The sequence below is a fragment of the Pinus tabuliformis genome, chromosome 8 (genome assembly GCF_031772625.1).
Source record: "Pinus tabuliformis cultivar Carrire ecotype Pingquan chromosome 8, CPIR1, whole genome shotgun sequence".
NCBI classification, from domain to species: Eukaryota; Viridiplantae; Streptophyta; class Pinopsida; order Pinales; family Pinaceae; genus Pinus; species Pinus tabuliformis.
In genome coordinates, this window is record NC_142294.1 from 1,396,507,944 (window position 1) to 1,396,520,724 (window position 12,781).

The window sequence follows — 12,781 nt, forward strand, 5'->3', positions numbered from 1 at the left end:
AGATAGATAGATAGATAGATTATGTAACAACCAAAATAAAAAATATTATTTTTGAGCATGAATTTCATGCCTCTTGTTGATGGTCTTCTAGGAAAAAGAATGTTCCTCATCCTTTTAGGGTTTGTGAGTTCATAGGGTTTATTATCATGATTCAAGATAGTCAACATCATGATTATAAGACCCTTACGTGAAAGATTTATCTTGTAAAAGTATTTAATTTGAGTCTATAAAGACTTGGTAACCTATAAAGTACAAGTTGGCCCAAAACCCCTCATATGTGTATATATAAAATTAGATTCGACCTCATTTGGAACTCACTCACTCACAAGTTTTATCTCTAAAGAAAATTTTTGACCTGAAGCTGCAAAGATCTAGAAGTCTTGAACGAAGAACAAGAAAGTAAGAGGAAGTCTTGGATATTTGTTTTGGGGCACTATCTCTCTCACACATGTGAATAATTAGGGTTTTTGTAACTTCAAGGAAGGAAAACATTTCAGAAATGAATTGCAGGAGATCATGTTGCAGTATCAATTTGCTGGAAGGTAATATATTCTAATTTGACCTAGTTGATTGTCCTGCTCAAAGAAGGACCACTTGAAGAATCGTTTCATGCTAGAATTAGGGTTCTTGTAGCAACTACAAGGCCGATGTTATAGGTTGAATTTGTGAGATCGAAGCTAGGGGTCAAAATTGAAGTTGAAAGTTGGTTGAAGTAGGACTAAGCCTTGTTGTTTTACTCTACTTAGAAGGGATCCTTGGAGGGTTGACTTGGTACTTGGAGGATGACTTGGTCTAGGGTTTAGGTCTTGGTTGTCTCATTTGAAGTAGATTTTATAAGAAAATAAGTGTTTTTATGGGTTTTCCCCTTAAATGGGTTTTTCCCTAGCTTTGAGCCTAATTTCAGTGTCCATTATCTTTATGTTTTTCTCTTGATAATTGTTTGATGAAGAAAATCTAATAAAGAGACATAAGAAGATAAATAATATTCACAAAAAAATGTTAAGTTTAAGGAGAATTTGAATTAATAGCTTCCCTATTTCAGTCTCCAATAAAGGTAACTACACAATTACAAATTCCTCGTTCTAGTAGAGAAACACAATGTAACTATGTTTACTTAAATATTTAACATCAAGAACATATGGAAAAACTATGTAATGTAAAATTATCAATATTTCTTGGCCAAGATAGATAAAAGGGATAATTGAAAATGATCGTTTATAAAATTCATATTTTTAATCATTTGGATTATGATTACAATTGATAAGCCATTAGTGAAAGAGTTGATATAATTAAGCCAATCAATTATAGTTATAACATTAATTCAACTTGTAAACAAAATAGGACATTTTACATGGAAGTTATAGACATTTAGATCAATTAAATTCCTAGATGGATATCGCTCTCAGGACATAGGTTACTAGAGAAGGATATAAATCTAATTAAGTAATAACAAATTGAAATAAGGCTTCATAATAAATAAATTCAATAGAAAAAGTTCTTTGTTTAATAACTAAAATCATTAAAAAAAGAAAAAAAAATGTCTTATAAATCTCAGAAAATAATTTACTAGATAATAGAGACAATATCATTACGACTATGGAACATAAAAATATAAGCAAACTAAATAAAATCATGTCAATTAACTATATAAAAAAATATTCCATAGACAAAATTTTAACAACATTCCCTCATCCAAAGTTCCATTTTTCCAATCACTCTTTTAATCAAAGTGAGGGGTATATATAACCATAGGCCTTAATCCTTTCAACAAAATGTAAAAGTAAAAATTGTCTTTAAATTAGTTAGTTATATAAAATAAAGAGCATTGTTTCGTTTTCAGGCCTCTCAGTTGAATGACCATATTAAAATAAAACTTGTGGCAAAAACAATTCCCTTATAGGTTAAGAATGAGCACACCATGGCTCAAGATACGTGATATCCAAGAAAAATGTCTTCCCAACATGGAAAACGTTTTAAGGAAACAAACCAAAATTAAATTATTTTATCATGATACTTGAATGGTGGCTGCTACAAAATCTATGATTCTATAGCGGTCATTTTATTCTAAAATAGAAAACCAAATATACAAAGATTACCTATAACACTTCTCATGCATAGATAAAGAGAAATTGTTTATTTTCCTACTTTGTATCCTTCTACTTGTGAGGAAATCGTAATATTGATATTTATAGAATTGATCACAATGTGAGTATCATTGGATCAGGTTTTGCCTTTGACACTGGATTTTTTTTGTTCATTAGACTTTCCTTTTCTCTAGAATGCAACTCTTAGTTGGGTATTTTTGTAAATGCATTGGATGATTTGATGTTCCAGATGAGGAACCTTGAGCAAATAATTAGATAAATTTTGATGTCTAAAATGGGCTTCCTAAGGAATATTATAAAATGATAGTGGAAATAATAAAATAAAACTAGATTACATCATCAAATTTTACAGGGAAACAAGAAAAACCTACCTTTTCAACACGTATTTTCAATTTATCTCCCTACACTTTACTCAAATTTTGAGCGGGAGCACACGTTAGATGTAGAATTTAATTCATCATATAAGGATTACACATGTTTCATACTTTTAATGGATCCTTGCACACAAAAATGATAAATACATGAAAAATCATGATTGCAGTCATGTTTATTATGTCTTTCTCTTTTTTCGCATAGCAGAGTCAAGTATGCAACATGGGTACTCCTAGGATGAGGAATTAAATTATACATACAATTAGTCCTTCTCAAAATTTGACTAAAGCCATAGGACGATAAGTTGAAAATATGAGTTGAAAAATTAGTATTTTTTATTTTTAATCTTTTTACTTTTTTTACTCCAAAAACGGTGAATCATCCCCCATGGTTGATATCATCATCTTGAATCCTATTGGTTATTATAAAGTTAATTTTAGTTGTAGAATTTTTTTTGAAGAAAATTTTAAACCTCAAAATTTCTCTAATGGTTGTTGATTCCAATACATATTGGCCACTAAATCATTTGAATGAGAATTACCCTAGGATGAATGATCAAAATTGGTAGTACTATCATGATGAGGAGGAGCACCCTACAAGTCAGGCTTGTTTGTTTTCATAGATGATTTAGGAATAGTTTCCAAGTGAACCAAAGAAACTATTTAGGGGAAATTTTATGACATACCCTTCGAGATCTAGCAATTTTTCTTTGCAATTATTTTACCTTAGCCATATCCTATTCATTTCAATGTATTTAACTAGTTTCCCATTTTTTTGCAGGTTGAACAAACTACAGTTTAGGCCAAGGAGATTTAAGAAAGGGATTTGAATTATGAGATTTCATTGAATTGCTAGTAGCATGGAGAGAGGTTAGGATTTTCAAAACCTTAGCCTAAATACCCTCTCTAGGGAGTGACCCTAGTGCCTGGATATATGTCTTTCACTCATCTTGTCATAATTCCTTATCCAATGATTGATTTGGATCAACTGGAAAGGGGCCAGGAGTCATGGTGGAAGAATATTTAATTGTTTCAAACTCTATAGGTTTACTATAATTGTTATGAGAGAGAAAAGATTCCAAAATTTCACCAATTGGAACCAAATGATGTCTGACCAACATGCAAATTAAACTATGGTGGAAAAGGGGCCTTTCAGGATTCATGTATTTGGCTTGGTAAGCCTTATACATTCTAGTTGATCTGTTAAGAAAAAAGTAAGGAAGGTTATGCCTTTGACCTAAAAAAACCATTAAAATATGAACATGATACATGAAAACAACACTATATCAACCCTCACAATTTTTGTATGTATGAATTAAATACAATAACTCATGCCATTTTAATGTTAGGAATGATATTGGCATACCTTTGAAAAAATATTTGTAGTCCTTATTACCTAGAAATTGTCTCCATGGAACACTTTGGACTAGAATTTACCTTCCAGGGGTAAGTGTGTGGCTACTGCCAAAATTTCTAGATTAAGTTCAATCTCCAAGTAATCCAAATAATCTCTCCTTCCATTGCAATAATCAACAAAGGCTTTGACTACATTTCTATGTCCTTGAAATAGTTGTAAAAACTCCCACCATCTAACTTGGAAAAACAAAGCCAAACATTCCTCATTTTCCTCAACAAGTTCTACTCTTATAAGCTCAATTCAAGCTACTAGTGGCATATTGCAAAGAAAAATCTATATTTGGAATGAAACAAGGTTCAGGAAACCAAAGACCATACATGAAACCCTAGGTTGCAAAACCCTTAAGACCAAAATGAGAAGGATCAAAATGAATTGTTTTGACGAAACCTTCTTGATAAAATGTCGATGATCAAATCAATAATTTTCAAGTATTGAGTTAAGCTAGGGCTATGATGGCCTTGGGATATGAGCGATGAATGATAGTCTTGCGGTCATAAGCCATGTAATAATTGGCATTGTCACAGATCAGCACTTGGGACTAAATGTTCCTAATTAGTGGATGACTTAAAACATTAATTGAACACAACATTCACCATAAGTGTGAATCCATAAAAAAAAATCGTCAAAGATCATATATTTGATTTCAAGTAAAACTACCATTAAAGAATGCATATAGATGGTGGATACAACATAATTAAATGATATGAATAAAAAAAATTAAAACATACAATGCCATAATATAGGTTATACACTTTAGGTTAGGACTCATTGATCTTAACGTGAAAAAATTGAACTCACACATCACATTGAAACACAAGGATAAACATAAGAGTAAGTATTATAATTAAAGAGAGCTATCCCATTAGCATCATAATCTCACTTTTGGGTTGTTTTACAATTTATGATTCTATAGTGGCCCTTTGAACTGAAGAATATGCTTGCTTTTAGGAGAAATATTGATTGATACTACAACAATTAAAGAAAATAATCCTTATATCCCAATTAATGGAGGAATAGACCCAACAATAAACCCTCATGCAATAAATCAAAATGTTAATTAGAGGAACGGTTGCAGGAATCAAACCAATACAAATCCAACTAAGTCAAAACAAATAAAATAGTAAAAATTTAAGGAGGGGTCCTTTATTTTGTTGAAAATAAAATGGATTAGATGGTTTTTCCTATAGCCCCAAGCATATTTTTTTATTATTAATTTTCTTGTTATAAAGTTTGATGACGGTAAATAAGAACATTTTCATTTCCTTAGTCCCGTATCCCTTGAAATGAAACTTCAAGATGGAAAGGAAGCCATTGGGGAAATACCGTCAGGATTATGCGTTGACTTGGGTCCCCTAGTTACCATTCGCTATTACCTAAGCTAACATGTAAAATGGTACATCATTCTAGTGGTTCTATCACTAAGAATTATAACTTGGGTGCACTTGGAAACTATCAGGGAAAATATCCATTAGGATTATGTGTCCAGGGCGAGACTCCCGCCATCCTTCCACCTTACCACATATTCATTGTGATACACATGGCCAGAACACCATTTGGTTGTTTGAAACCAATTAATCCCTATGTGATTTCATCATCTGAATTGATACTCGTCATTAATTTAGATAATCCTCTATTGTTGGACCCTTTCGAGTGCAAGGAAACACATTAAACATCATGTAGTTATCCACTCAATCTTCGTTGATCCATTATAAATTATGTGATCCACCAATGGACTAGGCCATCACATAAATATTGACCTCTGCCAACATCTCTTCCCGACATGGTAGAATGCCAAACCATTGCCAAGTGTAGAGATAGATAACCCCAACAGTACATTTGGCTCTACACATGTGACTTTTAACCTTCAAATTTGACTTGTAATATATTTTGATCCATGAAGCCTTTTTCAAACTTCAATATACCATTGGTTTTTTTTTAGAACTATCCAACTATACAATTGTCAAGAGTTTCTATGTTAATCCCATGAGGTAAAAAATGATCTAAATTTGTTGCTCCAAAAAGCATTTTTTCACTAATTTTCATGCATACTAATAATCTTGAAAAATCCATGACTTCCTTTGGGATCCTTTGACAAGACATGTCTAACAGTTCCCTAGCCTTAGATTCATAAGTATGTTAACCCACTAGCCTAAATACATCATACATACACAAGCATGCAAGCCTCAACGTAAGTCATCTCACCAACTTAATAATACAGGTCCTCTGACCTAAATGCAAAAGGATTTTTACCTTAAATAAAATATGTAGAAACCAAAGAATTTTTTAAGGATTTTATATTTTTCCTATATATAGTATTTTAGGCGATTATTCTAGCTTGAAATTTCATACATCTAGTCAAATATATGCGAATATTCAATATAAAAGATGTAATTTACTATTAAAAATGGTAATTTTTTGGTGAATATCATCCATTTAATTAGAAATAAGTATAAGTTAGGTGATTTTTTAACCAAATTGGTGAATATGTTATTTCATAAAAATGTCCAAAACATATCCCATTTGTGAAATTTCGGCCCTAAAATTTTCCCGAGTACAAACATGGTATAAATATCCTGATAGAATCCATCTCACTAGCCTAATCAATTTGTACTACTCATTAGGCTAGGTGTCACATGTACATGTATATTATAATTTGAGGTCCAGGTCGAGGGTGTTACATTCCCCTCCACCTTATTTGTTCACTATCCTCAATGCATTCAATATATGTTTAATGAAAATTCTAAGAACTATTACTGCATAGTGTCCTAATGCTTGTGGCTGGAATCTATACGTTCATTATTCCTATGCCATAATGATGGCTTTGTTTCAGGTCACCTTCAACTCTTTATGCACCAACAGGTTTTGGAGGTTCTTGACTTGCCTCACATTGATGCGTGCAATGCCACATGATTACAATCATACATGTAACACATCAAATAAAATATTCGATTTTTGCAATAACTAGTTCATGGATATTCCCTATTCTAGAAATAACAAGAAAGACAATGTAAGACATAATAACTAGAAAGATATATTCACATGGTCAAACTTTAGTCAATGCGAAAATCACATCATGCATTTTAGTTCTTGTCACTCAAGAACTATATTTACATTCTAGCCATATCAAGATAGTAAGAGTTTGTAGCTACTCATGATGATATGGTTGTGGTGATTCAAGAAAGAAATATGTGCACCTTTAATCACAACAATGGTTTCCCATACAAGAGTGATAAAAGGAATTAACTTCTATAGAACACATTTCCAAAACATATAGAACATTTAAAACCACATACATAAAGTCCTTGTTCTAGTTCTGCAAGTTCTAAATTTCCTCTAGTCACAAATTTTGTAGATTATTATTCTGAGAGAAATTTGCAATGTTTCAATGAAGATATGCTTCAAAAAAAGCATGTTTTGTTTCCACCAATGACACTAAGAAGTCTTGAAATTGAGAGTGATAGAAATTACCATTTTTACCTCTTATTTTCAAGACATGCTATAAATTTGATTTGAGATTACTCAAAATTATATCATTTGATGTGGATTCATCTAGAGATGCAAGCTCTAGGATTGTGTATTGTAAATAAATAAATACATTCCCAAGTTCTATTAGAATATCTCTTGCTTCTTTAGAATTAAATTTTATAAGCACCTTGTTAGCACCTCACATAGAAAGACACCCTACCTAAACAACAAAAACCAGTTTTTTGGAAAGGATATTCACCTTCATATAAATGTGCTTCAAATCTATAGGTGTCTAATTATTTGCCTCTATTTGAGTACTTTACAAGCTTTAAATCCTTCAAGGGTGCATGACCATTCTCATAACTATGTACAAAGTATTTGTTAGATATACATTGTTATTGATGGAAAGGGACAATTTGGGTGCAAGTAGAATGCTTAAGTGGCAAAGAATTTGAATTTATTTCCAATTTATAATATTATCCTAAGTGATCTTGGAAACTACTCAGATGGATAAAGCTCATAAAACCCTTTCCAATCGTATGTTGAAGTCTGAAAAAAGATTCCTAGATCAAAATATATTAAAGGTAAAAATTTAGAAGTTAAAAGAGGTTAAAAGAGTCAACAAGTAAGGGTTTCAAGTCAAAAAGGTTTTAAGTCAGCCCTCGCTACACCCTCAATCCTGAACTAGTCAAGCCTTCAACAAGTCGGGCCATCAAGCTAGTCGAGAGATTAGTTAAGGAAAAATTTGAATCTATAGAACATCTACTCTTTCAAGTTGAAGAAGGTAAGAAGATTTAAGAAACTATAAGTCAGTAGTTGAGTGAGAAAAAATAATTATGTGAAAGTCTTGAAGGAGAAATTGTTTTGCTAAAGAATGAGCTTGAAAAGGAAAAATACTAGTTGAGCTTTAGTGAGAAATTTAGAAAAGGGACTGAAATTTTGAATGAGCTCCTTCAAGCTCAATGAGTTTCAAATAAGAAAGAAGTTATTGGATTTGAGGTTGATTCAAGCTCACTGTCCAATTTGAATGGCAAGAGAGAAATTACTTTTGTTCAAGAAGACAAAATTAGAGACACCACAATAGTTAGAGAGGATTCAATGCAACAAAAAATAGATAAAGGGAGCACGTAGTCTAAAATTCAGCCAAGGGAAAATTAGTTGTTGCAAAATAGAAGGAAAAAATTGCCTTAGCAAAAGTAAAAAAAAGTAGGAGATGCTAATATAATTTTCGAGATAATAGCTCAGCCAATTTTTGGAAATTTATTTTCTCCTAGGTATGAAGACATCTTTCAAGGTTATTGTTTTACTTGCACAAACTATGGGCACAAGGAAGCAAATTGTAGGGTGAATCTACCATTTGGAAATTTTAGATCACAATGAAGAATTTATCAATATGCACACCAATATGTTGAGAAAAGGATGAGAAGACCCAAGTACCAAAATTCATTCTCCCCTTTAAACAATTTGATTCAATGTTATTTCTTTTGTAATTTTAGAGCTAGGTACATAATGTTATTTTTTAATATTAATAAAATAATAAAAACAATATTTTGAAGAATTATTATTATTTTTTCTTTCCTTTTTTGAGGTTTGATAGACCATATTGGTTTTAGTGGATGTTAGTTATCATCATCATTATTATTAATGGTTAATAACTTTTGATTCTATAATTTTTTATTAATTTTTTTTGTAAGTTTGGTAAGACTACATCTTTATCATATCCAACTTCTCACCCCAATCTGAGGAATTTTTTATTAAATTTAAAGTAAGTGAAATTTTAATATTAAAAATAAAATTTATATTTAAGTTATCATAGAAAAAATAATAATATTTCTTTATTTTTAAAAGTATAACAATCTCTTTGTTATAAGTTATTTTAAAAAAGAGAGTTTGTTTTATTGTTGAATATTAAGAAAACTATAATACAAATGCAACTAAAGGATAAGTCTAAAAATGATTTTAATATTATTATTAAATATGATATTTAAATTCTGGCTTTTAAGTGTATATATTTTTTTTAATTAATAATTATTGTAAGATAAATTTGATTCGAAGAGGAAAGTTGGATATAGAACATGAAAGGAAGGTTAGCAATACTTTCTAAAATCAATTTTTGATATTTTCATATATACTCTTTTAAATATTACTTTTATTAAAGGTAATTTACCTTTTATGTTGAAAAAAATTGAACATTAGTTAACAAAGTTGTGGACTCACTAACTAGACAAAACTTTGAGCAATATACTTTTTACAAATAAATTATTTATTTATAATCTTCATCATTTTATTCATGTTTGATAGATTTTTTTTATATATACTTAATTTAATTTGTACCAAGTTTACTAGGTATAGTTTCATTGGCTATTATCTTTTTATGAAATAATATGCAAAGTATGAGATTGAAAGTTTAAATCCTTTTGGGTTAGACAAAAAAAAATGTATGAACTAAGAATTTAGATTATTTAGTTAGCACGATTAGATAAATAATGTGGCTGATATATTTTGATTGATGTCATTTTCCACCTCTTAAAGCTAATGTTTCCAATAGACATATGAAAGTTAGAAAATGACATTGATTTGCATATATCAACCATATTATTAATGAGAATGTGTTAGTTTGTGGTTGATGTGCATGGACTAGAATAACAAACCATGGTTAACTATGGTTGAAATTCTATGACTGTGGTTAAAATGGTTGACAAGGGTTCATCGCGGTATAAGAGGGTTGACCATGATCAACCATTAATGTAACAATGTATTTATGGTACATTAAGCTTGACCATTTTTTCATTAATGTTTGTCAAATATGTCCCACCATGATTGATGTTACATTAACATTATTGTTACATTAATGGTTGAATAAGGTTCACGAGGTTGACCATGATTGACCATGGCTGACCATTAATGTAACAATTTAGTGACATTACATTAACAAGCATCTTGAACAATGTTGACCATCATTAAGCTTGGTGACTTGTTTAAGCTTTTATATATTTGAACATGGTTGACCATGATTAAGCTTGTTTGAACATGGTTCGGAACATTGACTATGCTTGAACTTGGAGACCAATTTTTAGTATGGTTGAGCTTCCTTGACCATCATGGAGCATGATTGAGCTTATTCGACAATGATTGACTACGTTAAACAACTGGTTGATTGTCGATAGATATGGTATACAAACATTGCTAACATTTAGGTACCTATAAATAACTATGGTCAACTTTGGTTGACCATGATGCCCATGTTGACCATGCTTGACCATAATTAACCATTATACACCATGTTGATTATATAGACCATAACTAACCATTTTTTACTATGATTTACCATAATTAACCATTATACAACATTTTGACCATATAGACTATCGATAACCATGGTTTCATCATGTTTGACATTGGTTTAATATGGCTAGCCATGTTGACCATGTTAGTCATGGTTGACCTTGTTGTTTATGATTGACTATGATCAACCACAAATAACCATGGATGACCTTATTTGACCTCAATTTACCAAGGAGAGATCATTGTTGACTTAATTAAATATGGTTGACTATGATTATCAATGTTTTTGTTTATTGCACTACAACATCTTTTTTCTATCCAATTAAGATGACTAGTAGAAAATGAGAAATTAGTGGCTAGGTAACTAAAAATGTTAGTCATTGTAGCTTTTCCAACTGAAATACTACAAAAATTGAACAATCTTAAGTGACCCAACTAAGAACGACTAACATAAATGACTAATTTAGTTGTGAGTTAAAATATATGACTAGCTAATAAGTAATACAACTAAAAATGACTAATGTGAATGACTAATTTATTCTAGGAAATAAAATACGACTACCTAAAATGTACTACAATAATACAATTCATTCATTTGTGTTAGTTGTTTTAATTTTGTCACTTCAAGAATCTAAATTACAAGTGATAGAGGATTCAAATGATATTATATATTTGTTGAAAGGTTGTACTTCCTTAAACACTTATTTTTTGGTTTAGTGGATGATTAGAGTTATAGAGGTGATTAGAATCTTCAGGGTCATATGCTTTGATCAAATTCACTGGGAATGAAATTCAAAGGCTATAAAATTATCCAAACTTGGAGTGGGTTTACAACTGGGTCAAATAAATTGTGAATAATATGTATATGAAGAAGTGTCTATTAATTAGTAGAGGACACATTTCCCTTATTTGAATACTAAATTTTCATGCATATCTACATTTTTTATTATTTGGGTCATATCCATTGAACTTATGATATTAGTTTTCAACTTGGATATTAGGTTGTATATCTAGTTTGAACGTACATTATGAACATATCAATACTAATATTATGAAATTGTTTTGAATTCTATGGGGATTTTGGGATTTCCTGAACATTAGATGTTTCACATATTAGAAAATCATACATGTGAGAGATATTTAGCATGTCATCTCAAAATGTGATATGTATGTTGTTTTTTCTAGAGACAATACATATGTCGTTATTATAATTCCATAGATATCATCAAAACATAATATTCCCTTTGCCACCCCTCCACTTTTCAATATCACTTAAAAATTTAAGAAAAATAAACATGTAAGTATAATCTTGATATAAAAAATTTCTAAAAGCTTATAAATCTAGCTCACATGGATGTTTACAATGATAATATCCCCCATCACCATAATAATCGGTATAATAGTTTTCATCCTCCCCATCAAAATTAAGCTTGGTAATTTGACATATATATACTATATAATAAAGTAATTATAATACACTTTTAAACCAACAATTAATTAATCATATAATGTTTAATGATGCCTCCTCTCACATCAACCCACTTTCACTGGCTTACCCGACAAAAACATGAGATGAGGGTTTGCTATGATATGACTCAACCTCCTAGATGAAATTAAGGAAATGGAATCAACACAACAAGACCTTACTAACTTCCCTCAAGTACCACATGGCCTCCAAGAGTAACCCAACCCCTGCAGGTGTCCAACCCCTGAGACAACTCACATTTTCCCTTACCTAGAGCCCCAGACACTCCCTTGCCAAGGCCTCCATGTGACTATGGTTTCACAGTCGCTCACATAAGCCTACATCAATGCGACTACAGAATTTTTCTTCCAATGTTGTGCAAGTGACTATGAGAATTAAGGCTATTTTCCAGGGTTGGGTCTTATCCTCTACCTATAAATCTGTGAAACTTCCACAACTCATAAAATACGTGAATACAATACGTGTAAAATAAAACTAGAACCAAGAATTGACTTGACCTTCCCCAACCAGGACTAACATTCTATCAAAAACTTGTTAGATATGAAACCTATAGGTCATGAAATAAATTCTAAACATAAGGGATTGAAAACATATATCAGGTTTAACAAGAAGGATCTCTACCTTCTCACATTAGATTTCATTACAACAATTA